This window comes from Notamacropus eugenii, chromosome 1 (assembly GCF_028372415.1).
Source record: "Notamacropus eugenii isolate mMacEug1 chromosome 1, mMacEug1.pri_v2, whole genome shotgun sequence".
Classification (NCBI taxonomy): domain Eukaryota; kingdom Metazoa; phylum Chordata; class Mammalia; order Diprotodontia; family Macropodidae; genus Notamacropus; species Notamacropus eugenii.
The window spans coordinates 48,665,219-48,682,785 of NC_092872.1; the positions used below are offsets into that span (position 1 = coordinate 48,665,219).

Genomic DNA, 17,567 nt, shown 5'->3' on the forward strand with positions numbered 1-17,567 from the left:
AAATGCAAATTAAAACTACTCTGTTTTATCACCTTAAACCTATCAGAAATGACAAAAGCTGAAGGAAATGAGGGAAAAACAGGTACACTAACTAACTGCTAATGGAGTAGTGAACTGGTCCAATAATTCTGGAGAATAATTTGGAACTATGTCTAAAGGGTTATAAAATTGTGTATACTTATCCCAAAGAGATGAGAAAAAAGGAAAAAGGACCTATATGTACAATAATATTTATAGCAGCTCTTTTTCACTTAAATATTTTTTCTAATTACATTTTCAAATTTTTAACATCATCTTAAAAAATTTTTGAGTTCCAAATTTTTCTCCCTTCCTCCCCTTCCCACTCATTGAGAAGGCAAGCAATTTGATATAGGTTAAATATAAGGGAAGCTAGGTGACACAGAGGATAGAGTATAGGACCAGAGTTCAAATCTGGCCTCAGACTAACTGTGAAACCTGGGCAAGTCACTAACACTCTTTTCTTCTGTTTCTTCATCATAAAATGAGCTGGAGAAGGAAATGGCAAACTACTCCAGTATCTTTGCCAAGAAAACCCCAAATGGAGTCATGAAGAGTCAAATACGACTTAAATGACTAAACAATGCATATGCAGTCATGCAAAACATATTTCTATTAGTTATATTGTGAAGGAAACACATTTTTTAAAAACCAACAACAAACAAACAAAAAAATAAAGTTTTAAAAGTATGCTTTGTAAGGCATTCAGACTTCATCATTTCTTCCTCAGGGGATAACATTTTCCAACATGAGTCCTTCAATATTGCCTTAGATCACTGTATTGCTGAGAGTAGGTAAGTCCTATTCACAGTTCATCACTGCACAATATTGCTGTTGCTATGTACAATGTTCCCCTGGTCCTGCTCACTTTGTTTTTTTGTAATAATAGAATCAGATGGATTCAGAACTCATTGGATGACCAGACTCAAAGAGTAGTTGTCAGTGTTCAACGTCAACATGGCAAGATGGCTCTAGTAGAGTACCTAGGGATCTGTGCTTGGCCCTATGCTATTTAACATTTTTCTCAATGACTTGGATAAAGGCATAGATGGCAAACTCATCAAATTTGCATGTGATAGAAAGCTAACAGGGACAGAAAACACCCTGAGGATGACAGCATGAGACTCGAAAAGGATCTTGATAAACTGGAGTTCGGGGCCAAATTTGATAGGAAAAAATGAAAGAATTGCAGTTGGGTACAAAAAATAAACTTCATAAGTATAAGTTTGTGGTAAGGAGGACATCAACTAGGGAATGGCTGGATAAATTATGGTACAGCCTATGAATGTAATGGAATACTACTGCACTATAAGAACTGATGAAAGACAGTTTTAAAGATTTGTATGAACTGCAGAATGAATACAGCAGAACCAGGAAGAGGATTAATACTATAACAATGGTTGGTTGGTTGTTGTCCTTCATTATCGAAGAGGACCAAAATGACATCACCACGACCAAGTGAAGTTTCAATGTGTCTGACTGTGGATGATCAGACCAATATGAGCTTGGAACGCTCTACCACAGGTTGGGCACAGATAGTCTGTGTGAATGTTTGGGGTGGTTACTCGAAATTTGTGCATCCTATATTTCCTATGTGCTGTCTCAATTCTGCTTTGCTCATAGAGCAAATCACCTTTTCTGATGTGGGCACACCATGCTAAGCGGTCCTGTGCCAGTGTCTCCCATGTCCCACAATAAAATCCGAAGTTCTTGAGAGAGACCTTGAGAGTGTCCTTGTATGGCTTCTTCTGACCACCATGTGATCACCTGCCCCATGCCAGTTCTGCTTCTTCTGACCACCATAAAACATAAGAACTTAGATCAATGCAATGACATGATTCCAGAGTAGTCATGACAATGCACGCTACGCACCTTCTGACAGAGAGGTGATAGACTAAGTATTCTGAATTAGATAAACATTTTTGGCATTGCCAATGTTGGAATTTGCTTTGTTCATCAGGGCATATTTCTTACAAAAGTTGTGTTTTTAAATTTTCAGTGGAGTAGGTACATAGGAGATTCAGGGTGAGGGATAAGATTTCTCTCCTTCCCACATTAGAAGATAACAGAAGGTCAAAACCAATACAAGATAAGGAGGTCAGCTTTGAAAGTTACATATTCAATTTATTATATACTTTAAAAGAAAAACAAGCTTCTCATAATAGAGATTCACAGTTTCACATACAACCCTCTCCTTCTGTTGCATGCTATATATTAAAATATTCATTTATTTGGCATTATTAAGTACAAAGTAAAAATAAAATGAAACAAGGAAGTATAAAATTGGGCAGGCATAGATAGACAGCCGTTGTTCTGAAGAATCTGAAGATTTTAACAGACTACAAGCTCACTATGAGTTAGCAGTGTAATATTGCAACTAAAAAAGCTACTATGATCTTAGGTGATAAAAGAGGTATAACTTCCAGGAACAGGGAAATGATAGTCTCACTGTACTCTCTCACTGTTAGACTTCATTTGGAGTATTGTATTCAGTTCTGAGAGCCCCAGTTTTAAAAGAACATCGATAAGCTGGGGAATATCCAAAGAACCACACCAGGATAGTCAAGGACAGAGGTGGGCTTCATTACAGGAATCAGATTTAACTATAATTGGAAAATATTTAATAAAATAAATAGAATAGAGGTAATGTTAATATGTGGTTTACAAAATCAATATGTGGCCCAAGGGGTCCTTATATATGGTTAGGTTCCTTTTTTATTTCAGTTTGACACCACTGGTGAAAGGCCTTGAGTCCATTTCATATAAGGATTATTTGAAGAAGCTGAACATGTTAGCCTGGAGAAGAGAAGACTTAAAAGAGAAATGCTAGGATTTAAAGAGCAGTGATACAGAAGGATACAACTTGTTTTGTTTGGACCCAGAGGGCAGAATCAGGAGTGATGTGTGCAAGTTATAGAAAAATAAATTTAGTTTAGTTTTTTCCCCATTAAAAAAAAAAAACACCTTATTTTTAGTTCTAAATTCTCTCTATCCCTTCATTTTTTCCCTTCTCCATTGAGAAGGCAAGTCATACAATTCCCATCATACATGTGTGGTAATACAAAACTTATTTCCATATTAGCTCTGTGTGTGTGTGTATGTGTGTGAAAGAGAGAGAGAGAGAGAGAGAGAGAGAGAGAGAGAGAGAGACAGAGAGACAGAGAGACAGAGAGACTGAGAGAGACAGAGAGACAGAGAGAGAGAGACTGAGAGACAGAGAGACAGACAGAATAAAGAAAATGAAAAAAATAGACTGAAATCATCAGTTCTCTCTGTAGAGGCAAATAACATTTTTTATCATGAGTACTTTGGAATTGTCATGGATCATTATATTAATCAGAATAGCTAAGTCTTTCACAGCTGATTATCATTATAATATTGTTGTTACTGTGTACAATGTTCTAGTTCTACTTCACTTTGTATCAGTTCATATAGGTTTTACCATGCTTTTCTGAAACTATCCACTTCATTATTTGTTATAGCACAATATCACAATCAAATACTAGAATTTGTTCAGCCATTCTCTAACTGATGGGCATGCCCTCAATTTCTAATTTTTTGCCACCACACAAAGAGCTGCTGTAAATATTTTTGTACATATGGGTTCTTTTTCTTTTACCTCTTAGGGGGTACAGATCTAGTAGCAATATTGCTGGGTTAACGAGCATGTGAGTTCTATAGTCCTTTGGACATTGTCCAAATTGTTCTCTAGAATAGTTAGACTGATGAGGGCTGGAAGTGGGGGTGGTGAGACCCCCATAAAGACCAGGGTACCAGGGGCAGGCCACCTGGAAGAAATTCCTGGAATCAAACATTGTTGAGGTCAAGGTAAAGATTTATTACACTTTTCAGTGGGCAAGAGTTCTTAGGGAAACTGTAACCTTAGAAGGGTACAGGTAAAGTCTATATAGGATATTCTATAGTGAATCATGTGCCAAATATGCTAACTAGGTGTTTGGGGGTGGGATTAGGGAGTGATTAAGGAGTGGTTAGTTCTTAAAGGAACATGCACTTTTGGCATCTACTGCGCAGATATTTTGCCCAGAGTTCATTGGGAAATAGTCCAAGCCGGGGTGCTACCTGGAGGTGAGGATTTAGGACTGAAATGTCACTAAGTCAACTACTGATCAGGGCTGGCTCAGAAATACCAGGTTGCTCTCACCACTGTCTTGTTAGACAAGATAAATGTAAGGGAGTGTATGTATGGCTAAGTCTAGGATACATGTGATTGGTCAGTGAGTAGCAAATGTCATTATGACCCAGTGCACAGCCTGTTCAACCAGTACATAACTGGATCAGACTAATAAGTTCTGTAGGTGCAGCTGGCTACTATAGCAGGAAGGGAGATAATGGTTGCTGCCAAGGCAGGCTGTATCCTTGGCCTGGGGAGAAACTGCCTGGGATAATGTTTTGAGGCTAGAGAGAAAAGTGATTTTTAAAGAGAAATGTGATTTTAGAATTGAGGCCCAAGTACATGCACCCAAGCACCCCATCAGGAGGACCAGTTCACAACTCTTATCAATAAGGCATTAATGTACCTATTTTTCCACATCCCTTCCAGAATTTATTATTTGCCTTTCTTGTTGTGTAGGCAATCTGATGTGTGTGACAAGGTACCCCAGAGTTTTAAAATTTTCATTTCTTGAAAACATTCTAGGAAGATGGTGGAGTAGGTCAGAAAACTTTCAGCTCTCCCAAATTTCCTCCACAGAAAAAGACAGAACTTTGCCTCAGAGAATATGTAGAGCAGTAGAAATAAACAAAAGTTAGGGCAAAGCAGTCATTCTCCTAAGACAACCTAAGAAGACCCCTAGAAAGATCTGACCTCCACGGGTAGAGGTTATTTCTGAGTGAAGTGCAAACACCTCCAGGATAACTCTGTGGATTCAACAAACAACAAGCTCTGGGGGCAGCTGAGGTCAGAAGGCAGACTCAACCTTAGAAACTTTCATCTCCCAAATAGTATAGGGGTCTGACAGCTGAGGAGGAGAAGACTGAAAGACCTTCCACTGTCCACTAAAGGATCTTCCACCAAGCACACCAATGCTGATCAGATGTGTCCCAGGCTGTAGTTGCAAGGAAAAGGAGCTAGCTTACCCTGGTGGGTACAGTAGCAGGGCCAGGACCATATTGGCTGTGGGCACTTTCAGGAGAATAGAGTCCCTGGTTTCAGTTCCAAGAAAGAGAGGATAGTTGTAATTTGCACCAACTGGAGGGACCACAGGGAATATGATCCTTTGCGATACAGCATGACCAGGGGTTCTAGCCATGGAGAGGAGAGCCTGATGTTGAGCCCCAATCACAGACCTCAGAAAATAATAGTAAGAAGGACCTGAAACTTGGGACATTACTCTGTATAACTTGGGACTAGAAGTTAACCACACTAGTAACTGCAAAAAATAAAATAAAACAAATAAATAAATAAATATGAGCAAGTAAAGCAGAAAGAACCCAACCATAGATGGCTACTATCGGTATAGAGAAGATCTGGGTTCATATTCAAAAGAAGATAACTGAACTAAAAAAGCCACTCTTTTTTCAATGAGAAATATCAAATGATCCCAAGCACAAAAAGATTTCTTAGAAGAATTTAAAAAGAACTTTAAAAATCAAATAAGAGAGACCAAGGAAAACTTAGGGAAAAAAATAGGAGCAATCCAAGAAAATCAAGAAAATTATGACAAGAAAATCAACCAACTTGAAATAGAGAACCAAAAACTTAAGGAAGAAAACAATTTCTTGAAAACTAAAATTGGGCAAAGGAAAGCTAATGATGTTCTAAGACACAAAGAAATAATAAAACAAAATCAAAAGAATAAAAAATAGAAGAAAATATGAAACATCTCATCAGAAAAACAACTGATCTGGAGAAGAGATAGAAGAGAAATAAATAAGAATAGTTGAACTGACTGGAAATTATGAATAAAAAAAGACTCTTGATACAATATTACAAGAAATTATTAAGGAAAATTGCCTTGAAATTCTAGAACAAAAAGGCAAAATAGAATTAGAAAAAATTCACTGATTACCACTTGAAAGAGATCTCAGGAGGAAAACTTAAAGGAATATCATAGCTAAGTTTTAAAGTTCCCAGGTTAAGGAAAAAATATTGGAAGCAACAAGAAAAAAAATTTTAAATATCATGGAGCTACAGTATGGATTACACAAGACCTACTAGCTACTATATTGAAGGACCATAGATCTTGGAATACTATATTTGGTAGAGCAAAAGAGCTGGGGTTATGACCAAATGTAACTTACTCAGCAACGTTAAGTATAATCTTGAATAAAAAAAAAGAATATTTAATGAACTGAAAGACTTTCAGGTATTTGTGACAAAAACAGCAGAACTTAAGGGAACTTTTGACATATTACATCCAGGAGAAATATAAAGTAAATATTAAGGACCAATTACAAGAGACTCAATAAGGTCAAATCATTTACTTTTTATTTATGAAAATATTGGTTCTATTATGACTGTCATATTTGGGTAGTTTGAAAGAAAAGCTTAGGATGAGCTGAGTATGATGAGGTGATTCTTAAAAATAATAAAATTGTAGGGAGAGATAAAAAAGAGCAATTGTATCATACAAATGAGGCAAAAAAGGAAAAACTGATACAAAAGAAACTAGTGAGGGGAAAAGGGCAGGTAGTGCTGAAACCTTACTCTCATCAGGAATGGGTTGAAGAAGAAACAACTTGTAAATCTAGAAGGGTATAAAAGACTTCTGTGTTCAGAAAGAAATAAGAGAACAAGAAGATATGGTGGGGGAAGAGGATAAGGGAAGGATTCTTAGAGGGGTGGTTAAGTTATGCAACAGGAGGGCAAGGTAACGGGTAGAAGTACAGCAGAGCAGTGCGGAGGGACAGGAATAGAGTAAGGATAGTGAAGAAAAACAGGAAGGACGAAAATATACAACTCATTATAGTTTAGAATGTGAATGGGATGAATTTACCCATAAAATAGAAAACTGACAGCTGATCAAAAATTTGAATTCAATAATATGTTGCTTTCAGGAAATACTAAAAAAAAAAAAATAGAGAGAGATACATGCAAACATAAAATAAAGGTAGAATTTATTACATAAAAAAGCAGGAGTAGTAATTATGATTTCAGACAAAGTTAAAGCTAAAATAAATTTAATCAAAAGAGAAAAATAGGGAAACTACAGTATGTGTTAGCCATATTATTCAATATTGTTTTAGATCATTTAAAATAACTAGACAGCACAAAATATCTGAGAGTATACTTGCCAAAACAGACACAGGAATTATACAGATATAAACATAATGTACTTTTTATACAAATAAAGTTAGAGCTAAATAATTTAAGTAGTATTTATTGTTTATAGGTAGGTAAAGCCAATATAACTTTTTAAAAAGACACCTTTACCTAACTCATCTATTTATGTAATGCCATCTCAATTAAATTACTAAAAAATTATCATACTGAGTAATAAAAAATAATAATAATGTTCATTTAGAAGAACAAAAGGTCAGGAACTTCAAAGAAACCAGGGGGAAAAGATGTAATGGAAACAAATCCATTGCAATAGTAACAAACCTTAAACCATATTACAAAGTGATAGTATTATTGAAGTGTAAAATGGATCTCTTTGATTATTTTGAATTAAAATTTTCTTGTATAAATAAAGCTTATTTATACAACCAAGAACAGAAAGAATGCAGAAAATTGGGGGAATAAACTTTCATAGATAATCTCCCAGATAGAATGGGATTGGGTTGGAATATTGCTGTGGTGTAGGAAATGATGAATGGGTTAATTTAGAAAAACATGGAAAGACTTGGATTTATGTCCTCAAAAAACCCTAAAATCCAAATTTGACAATTTGAAGAATTGGACTCCTTCAAATCTCTCATCATCCACTTTCCCTAAGCTTTCCTGATTTAGTCAAACTTGATTCAGAACTATTACTGTCCTATATCTGGGCATTGAGCTGTTGTTTTCTTACATAACATAATTGTTAAGTTTCAAGTACAATGGAAAGGGTACACATCTATTTAGTGGCTTCCCACAGTATGCAGCATAACGATGCATAATCATAATACATTGACCTTTTCTTTACTTCATGAATGGTTTCTGGACTGACGACATGCTAAAATCTTACTTGTAAATCTAAACCGTTACAAGTTCATTGACCTTACTTTTCCAGTCAATATGGCAGAATGAGATGTAGGAAGAGTGTGAAGTTCCTTGCATACCCCCTAAAAAAACAATGAGAAACATTGAAGAGAAGAAAAACAGCTAGAAAACCATACAAGAAAGTTAAAATAAACCAACAAAAAAAAGAAGCAAAATAAAATAAAATAAAATGCTATGGGGCAAATGAATCACTAAAGTACCAGATGCTACACAGATGGAAAAAGATGATATCTCATCAAATGGGCAACTAATACATTCAAAGTAATTAGATAAAAATTAGTGCCAGTAAGAAAAATCACAAAACTAAACAAAAAAGAAGAGACTGAAGTGAAAAATGTGATAAATTCAAACTAGAATGAAAAGATACTTTAAAAGATCAGGAACAAATAATGAAGAAAATGACTGATGTAGTTATGATAATAAAAAACAACAGACTTCATAGAGTAGAATATGGAATCATAACCATTGCAGATTAACGGAGGAAATGGTCACAGAAAATCATTGAATTGTCCGAAGATTTGGAAAATATTCTGAATCAAATGATCCTAGATCATAATTCAAAACTACTAAGATAGCTGATACCCAGAAAATTTGTAAAATAGAAGCATCTAAATATAATATCCCAGGAAACTGTTAGAGAAAGTTTCCCCAAATTAGCAAAAACAAATAGCCATTGAGAGAGACAGCACAATTTAGTGATAAGTATGCTGGATTTGCAGTTAGAGGACCAGAGTTTGAATATCATCTCTTCCATCAACTCTGTGTAGCTGTGGACAAGTCCTTTTGCTTCTTTGGACCTTAGTTTTCTCATCTATAAGATTAGGGGACTGGACTAGATGGCCTCTAGGATTACTTCCAAGTCTAAACCAGGATCCTTTGAAATAAAAAGTATGCCAGATTCAAAATTTCTAGATACATTATAGTTCAATTAAAACTGTAATATAATGAAAGAATATTTTAAGATGCCAAGAGACAGAAATCCTTTACCAAGGAAATTAATCAGGATCACATTAGATGGTTCCCAAGGAAGGCAAAGGATGATCAGATAATTTTGAATATAACATATACAAAAGTAAGAAGCATAGGTCATGAATCCAGAATTATCTAGCCAGCAAAAGTCAGCATACTGTTTCAAGCCCAGAGATAGATATTTGAAAAAGAGTCTGAAAAGTCTGCAGAAAAAGGTATTCACTTTAAGGAAGTCCAACAGCCAAGCCTCCCAGCCAAAAAATACAAGAGCTTAAAACAGTTCACACTTCTCTGATCAAGATAAACCCAGTTACTAGCAATGTGAGAGCCTTTCAAGTATCATATTAGCTAAACCACAAACTTTTCAGAAGAATATTTTAGAGAAACAAAGGGGTGGAAAAAGGAACTCTAAATAAGATAATCCCAAAGCAAGGCTCTTATATTTGATAAAAGGAAAGTCCAAATTAAAAAAGTACATCTTGGTTATTAATATAAAACAGAGGAACTGAATAACATATAAAACCCTAGTCAACAAAACTCTAAGTGAATAGATCTCCAGACTTCGAATCTGGAGACCTGAGTCCAAATCTCACCTCAGATGCTTATTTTCTAGCTTTGTGATCATGAGCTAGTCACAACTTCTCAGAACCTTCATTTGCTCAACTATAAAACAGGGATAATAAAATTTGCACTACTTGCTTTACAGGGTCGTTGTGAGGAAAGGGCTTTGCAAACCTCAAAACACTATATAAATGTGAACTTTTATTGATAAAGTATGTAACCCTTCCAAAAGGTGGGAGGGGAGGAAAAAGGGAAGAACAGGAAATATCTGTCATAAAGGGGGGAGGGAGGGAGGGAGAGAGAGAGAGAGAGAGAGAGAGAGAGAGAGAGAGAGAGAGAGAGAGAGAGAGAGAGAGAGAGAGAGAGAGGCAGGCATGTTGGAGAAGTAGTGAGGAGACCTAATACTCATGGCCTCTGCAAAGGAAAGATCCAAGCCAAGACAATCCCCTTATTGCCTATTTAGTAACTGGCTCTTCTCAAGGGCCAATAAGAGGATTGTTTTGTCATTCCCTGAACACCTAGGTCTTTCATCCCTGCATCATATACAGCCAGCCAAAAACAACTAGAAGCCTTATCACCCCCAGAACGCCCAAGTGTTAAGCTAAAAATAAATGACCAAATGTATGCAAGCAGGGAAGCTCTGAGCATATTTGTGCTCCCCAGCTACACAAATAAATACGCCAAAAACCATATTAAGTAATGGAAAGTGAAATCAGAAGAACCAATAATGTATACACATTAACAACTAAAAAAATTTTTTTTTAAGAAAACAAAGTCAAAGGTAGTATAATCCCAGGCAGGCTTGAACTAGATACAGGTAACACACCTTTCTTGTTTCTTTTCTTTCTTAATTTGTTTGGTTCTACCCCGTTATATACAAAAGATTTTGTGTAAAATTTTGCTCCTTGTTTTATATCTTTATTTGTTTTTGTCTTTATTGATGGTTATTAAGTTTATAATAAAAACATTTTAAAGATTATTGACCTTCCATTCTGCTCTTTTGATGTGGCTTAGCACCTGGATTTGAGAAGTGAGAAGACAGTTGCATAACCAGAGCTTGATGTTCCAGATGCAAATTAGTAAATGATTACAATTTGCAATGATGATTCATAGTTTTGACAAATTCAGAATATTTGCCTAGTGTGGCAGACACCATACAGTCTTCAAGAATGACAAATTTTCTCACATGAGATAAAGAATATGAAAAACACAGAGGATAGCAGCTTCAATTATAATACAAAGACTCACTGATATCTTTGTTTTTATAAAGGTTTGTCACCCAACTTGTCCATTTGAATGCCACCATTTGTTAAAAGAAATATCTTTTGTACAGCTGAAAATAAGTTAAAGGATGTTATACTTGTCTGTTATACTTATCTGAGGCATAAGATAAATTTCTACTTAATTACCACTCCAGGATAAAGTTTGTCTCTTCATACAGATTTGTGGGGTTTTTTTTGTTAGATAATTAATAATAGTTAGTTAGCCAGTCAATAAGCATTTGTTAAATACCTACTCTATCATAGGCACTATGCTAAGCACTAGGCATAGAAAGGCAAAAGCCCATCTCCACCTTCAAGGAGCACACTATTTAATAGGAGAGATAAGATGCAAACAAATATATATAAATAAGGAAATAATCAACAAAGGGAAGACATTAGAATTAAGGAGAGTCAAAAAAGGCTTTCTGTAAAAGGTGGGATTTTAGCTTGGAACTGAAGGAAGCCAAATGAGATGAGAAAGAGCATTCCAGGCATGAAGTACAGAATTTGTTTGACTTGTCACTTGCTGTTCAAAGAACAGAAAGGAGGCCAGTGTCACCGGATCTAGAAGAGTACGTGGGGGGGAGGGGGAGCGGGTGAAGGGAAGGTATAACGTGGAAAGGTGAAGTATGTATATAGGGCATAGATCATGAAGGAAGGGCCTTGAACACCAGAGGACTCTTTACGACCTCATGGACCATAGCATGCCAGGATCTAGAGTATGGAAGGGTCTGGCATACTATGATCCATGGGGTCCCAAAGAATTATACAAGACTGAACAACTGAACAAGAACTGAGTTTATTGAGGGGAGAGGGCAGGGATGGTGTGTGTGTGTGTGATATGATCAGGAGCTTTCACTTTTGGAAAATCTCTTTGGATTGGAGTGATGAGAGATTTATTGGCAGGCAGACTAACCAGCAGGCTATTGTAATAGTACAGGAGTGGGGTGATGAGGGCCTGTACCAGAGTGGTAACAGTATCAGAGGAAAGAGGGAGATATATTCAAGGGATGTTGCAAATCAACAGATTGGTTGGGGGCACAACAGATGAGTTGATGATACCTAGGTTGCAAGCCTGGGTTACTGAGATGGTAGTGGTACCTTTGACAGTAATAGGGTAGTTTACAAGTAGGGAAAGTTTAAGAGGAAAGATAATTAGTTCCATTTTGGAAACACTGAATTTAAAATATCTACTGGACATCCAATTTGAGATGTCTGAAAGGCAGCTGGAGATACAAGTGTGGAGGTCAAGAGATGTGTGTATTCATCCTTCGTTGCTGAAGAAGATCATACCATCAGAGATATCATGACATGACTTGCACTTGATTTTGTTTTTTTGAGGGAGGACTGTACAGGTCACCAGCCTTACTTCTCCTCCAGAGCCATCTGAATCCAGTGACCAGATATTCATCAGGATGACTGGAGATGACCCAGGATGAGGCAATTGGGGTTAAGTGACTTGCCCAAGGTCACGCAGCTAGTGATTGTCACGTGTATGAGGTGAAATTGGAACTCAGGTCCTCCTGACTCCTGCTCTGGTGCTCTATCCACTTCACCATCTAGCTGGCCCTGGAGGTCAAGAGATAACTTTAGGGCTGGATAAATAGGTCTGAGAACAATGCAGAGTTAAATTGGTTCACCAAAGGGTCAAGAAAGGGAAAGGAGGAGAGAGTGACTAGTACAGGGCTGATGGCCTGGCTATGCATTTTTAAAGTGTCTATTTACATATTTCTATGCTATTTGATATTAAAAATGAATTACATGATCATTAACAGTGGGTTTCTGTTCTTATGAATTTAGGGGTTCAAGAAATCTGAGCCAAAGACAGAATTTTTCACTTTTTGGTGAAGTGATAGAGATGATAGAAGGGATAATCTGCTGAAGGATTTAAAATGAAATGTGCAGGTAGAGGAGTATAATTCAGAACATACCTTTTAGATTACCTTTGAATACTTTGAAAAAGTTAACAAAGAGATAAGCCAATAGAGATACATTTGAAAATATGCTCCAAATCACTAATAGTGGGATAAATTAAAACAACTCTGAGGTTTTACTTCATACCCTACAAATTAGCAAAGAAAAAAATGGGAACAGTCAATGTTGGAAACATTGTGGAAACACAAGTATACTAATATGTTTTTGGGGAAGCTGTGAATTAGTCTAACCAATGGTGATAATATTGATTTCTCCAAAAGGGAGGGGAAGATGAGGGCATCCAGAGGATACTCACTACATCTTTAGGGCAGCTAGGTGCTGCAGTGGATAGAGCACCAGTGCAGGAGTCAGGAGGCCCTGAGTTCAAATCTTACCTCAGACACTTGACACTCACTAGCTGTGCGACCTTGGGCAAGTCACTTAATCCCAATTGCCTCATCCTGGGTCATCTCCAGTCATCCTGATGAATATCTGGTCACTGGATTCAGATGGCTCTGGAGGAGAAGTGAGGCTGGTGACCTGCACAGCCCTCACGCACTCAAAACAAAGTCAAGTGCAAGTCATGTCATTTCTCTGATGGCAGGGTCTTCTTCGGCAGTGAAGGATGGATGGACACAGATGGGGACACACACACACACACACTACATCTTTAACAGAAGTTATGATGAATGCTATCTAGGACAGTACTTAAACAGATGGATTCTCCTACCCAGTTTTACTGCCACCATTCAAGAAAATAAGAGGAAAAGTTCCCTTGGGTTCACAAACTTTCCTCTTATTTCTAAAGTTCCATTCTGCCACAGTATCTTTTTTTTAGTATATGTGTATAGCCAGATATTTTTAACATAAAAATTATTTTATTTCATTACAAATTCATACAGGTAAGAAATTTCAAGTATGGTCTCATTATACACTTTAGCTCATTATACACAGGTAAACATATAAAGAAACTTCTGTTGTCTTCCCTATCAAGGAAGAAAGGAAAACAAGCATTTATCAAGCATGTACTATGTGTCAGGCACCGTGGTAAGCATTTTACAAATATTGCCTCATTTAATCCTCATAACAACCCTGGGAGGTAAGTGCTCCATTTTACAATTGAAAAACTAAGGCAAATAAATAGGGGTTAAGTGATTTGCCTAAAGTCACACAGCTATTGTCTAAGACTGAATCTGAACTCAGATCTTCATGAGTCCAGGTCTAGAGCTCTATCCATTGTGTCACTTTGCTGCCCCTCAGCCACACATTCCCAGTCCAATGCCAATTAATTTCCTCTGCTTCCTTAGTCACTAAGGAAGCAAAGCCTTCACTCTCTAGGCAACTGAACCACCCCTCTGCTCTACATTCAACATGTTTTCCTTGTAGTTACCCAAACCCTGACTCTTCAGTTTCCCTAGATTTTGTCCCCAAAATTCATCCTTTTTGGAGTCCACATGTTCCTGTTTGGCACCTAAAGCTGCTCCCATTTTCAGCCTTTCCTAGTTATGTTTTAAGCCATTTATTTTCTGTTCTAAGCTTTCTCGTGTTTTCTGAAAAGAGCCTCTTTTTTTCTTTATAGCTGTTTCTTTTTTCTAAATTGTTTCACCTCACTCACTTGAATAGACCTTTCAACTTCCCATCTTGGGTCCTCACACTCCACTCAGCAAGTTACTTCTACCACATACATTTCATTTACACTGTCTTTTCTTAATATGAATTTCTGCATAAACATTAGCTACAACCCAGTTGAATTTATATTGTTTTTATCAAATGATATAGCTCTTAATATGCTTGTGTTGTAGGGAGCTGGAGTTATACAGTAGGAATTGATCTAAAATATCTTGACATTTGAGATCCAGAGGGGAACAGACATTGTAACTGTAAAATTAACTTATAGAAAAAAACATGTTTATAATTATAATTTTAACATAGAAAAGGTTGTCATAATTCATTATAAATAACTGCCTCAAATTTAATGTATATATCCATTATTACCAGTACATGCAGTGTATTTCCATAGATTTTTCCATATTGCCTTTATGACTGGATATGCACATGCTCTTGTGTTGATTATTTGGCAGCTGGCATGTTTCAAAGAAGTGACAGATATAGCCTGATACCATTTCTTTAGCCATACATTTCAGCCCTGACCTTTGTTCAGTCATCCTTGACTTCTTTATCAAGTCGAAAGAGCTAGACATTTCTCCTCCTTATTTCTGTTCATGTACAAGCAAACTATATTGACAAGTCAATTCTACTGCTAAGAACAAAAACAATTTCATAGCATTGTTACAAAAAAAAGAAATGAGTTCTTTACACATCAAGGGGTCCTAATTCATTATTAAAATAAAACAATTTTACTCTTTTAAGCTATTCTAAGAATCAAACAATGTTCAATGAAGCATAATGATTTTTCTAAAAAGCCTGTTATGAGCTGGTAAGAACGATTGTGCCTATTTAATTACAGAAGTAGTTTTCAGCAAAAATTAATTTACCTCAATGAGTATGAAAAAATAATAAAACATTTAACTGTTATTCCTTCTTAAAATATGCTTTCCATGAATTTAAATATAAATTAAGAAAAAAAATTTAATCCCTCAAAATGCCATTTTGAACAATAAATTTATCCCATTGTAAAAGATTAAAAACTTATTTTAAAGCCTATATTCTGATAATAACATTAGACAAAACTTCTCTGGCAAATCTTTTGTAATACTGTATTAAGTCTGGTTTTATAATATCTGGGCTGATTTTTTAGAGGCATTGTCAATAACTCTAAACTAGTTTCACATGTATTCAGTTGTTTCAGCTGTGTCCACCTCTTCATAACACCATTTGGTGTTTTCTTGGCAAAGAAAGTAGAGTGGTTTGCCATTTCCTTCTCTAGCTCATTTTACAGATGAGAAACTGAGGCAAACAAGATTAGGTGACTCACCCAAGGTCACACAGTTCCTATCTGAGGGATATTTGAACTCAGGAAAATGAATCCTCCTGACTCCAAGCCTGGCACTCTATCCACTGTGCCACCCAGATGCCCTCATGTATTCAGTAGCGTTGGTGACAAATTTATAGAGCTGGCTCATTAAAGAAGCGAAAAACTTCTCTGCCCCCTGATTATTAATATAGTATTAAAACGTTTTAATACAGTAAATATGACTAAAATGTTGAGACAAATATTGTCAGAGTATTAGAGACCCAGAATGGCCATTTTTTTTCAATTTCACATGATTTAAAGTCAGATATTAAATACATTAAAATATACACACATTAAATTTCTTCTTGATGGAAGGTAAATTCTGATAGCAAGAACTGCTGGGGTTGTTTGGGGCTTTTTGGTAGGATCTCCAGGGCCTAAAAGACACACATGGCACATCGATAAATGTTTATTGATAAATAAAGACAAGCTAAAAGACGCCGCTGCTGAAGCACACAGCAGTTATGTAAACGGTCACACGAACAGTACAGACAGCATTTCTTCGAACCCGACACCCAGCAGAAGACCCTTTGTGGCACCCCCCGACATCCACCCCGGGTCCCAAACCTGCGGACAGGTTCAGATTTGCCACCGCCCGTCCAGGCTCCTTTAGTCCTTCCTTTTTTTAATTTCTCAAAAGTGGCTTCCACTCGGAAGTTTTAACTACCTCAAGAATCCATTCGAAATCCTCGCCGCATTCTCCCAATGTCACTCGAGGTCTGAAGCTAAGTCACCCCCGTCGGGAATTAGGGGAGCCGGCATTCCTCTCCTCTCCCCTCCTACGGCCTCTCACGTCCTTTTGGGGGAGCCCTTTGGGGGGGAGGGGTTCCCCCGGGGCGACGCCGAGGCTGGATTCCCCTGAGGTGAATCAGGGGCCGCGGGTGGAGGCCTTTGGTCGTGACTCCCCCCGTTTGCCCTGATTTCTTGGGGCTTCCTCCTCACAGAAATGAATTAAACGGGTGGCCCCACGCTCCGGAGCTACCCAGCCCGACCCCTCAAAAGTCCGGAGGAAGGGCTGCCAGCCAGCGCGCCGCCGACGGCTCGGAGACCTCCCTGACGCGCGGCGCGAGGCGCCAAAAGCGCTCACGCCTAAGGCGCAGGCGCGCGGGCGCGGGGAGGGGGAGGGATCAAAGTCTCGCGAGGCTGACGACGCGGGAAGCGGCACGCGGCGTCCGCTGGGCGCGAGCCTCGGAGAAGGCGGGAAGCGCTTGCAGCTGCTGCTGGCGCCGCTCCACGCTGAACTCCCCTTGCCCAGCTGTCCGGGCCGGAACTGGAGGCCGAAACTTGGCAGGGGTGGGTGCGACCTCACCTCGTAGGAGGCGAAGTTACGGGGGAGGGGACGAGCGAGGGCGGGCTTCTCAGTTTAAGGCCGTCCTCCTGAAAGAAGGCCTTTTTTCAGTCAGGAGGCGGAGAGGAGCAGCCCCTGAATCTTTTCCCTCAGCGTCTCAACGGGCCGACGATAACCTGACGGGTTTTTTGTTTTTGTTTTTGTTTTTCAACAGCAGGAATCTATTCATTTAAATTTATCAAATAGCTATGACTCCCGGGGAAGGTTTTGTAGGGATCCATGGGACTATTTGTTAAGTGTTACTTATACCGTGCGCCCTGTTAGCTCCTCCGTGAGAGAGAAAGGTAAATAGGCTTCGGTCCCTGCCCCTCCGCACTGAACGCGAATCACCGCCTGAAGGCAGCCAAGTTTAAAGGG

At 37.9% G+C, this 17,567-nt stretch overlaps 1 protein-coding gene across 5 annotated transcripts in view; it reads left to right on the forward strand.

The window, feature by feature from the left end:
* Positions 1-17,567, forward strand: part of MEIOB (meiosis specific with OB-fold) — a 119,716-nt gene that overhangs the window by 47,393 nt on the left and 54,756 nt on the right. For 2 of the 5 annotated variants that reach the window (XM_072599615.1, XM_072599635.1), the window contains exon 1: positions 17,039-17,494. The exons of 2 other annotated variants lie outside the window; for them this stretch is intronic. The gene's annotated coding sequence lies outside the window, so the exon portion shown is untranslated. Of the gene's footprint in view, positions 1-16,991; positions 17,495-17,567 lie in introns of those variants that run through there. One more of the 5 variants, XM_072599605.1, reaches the window with a different exon arrangement.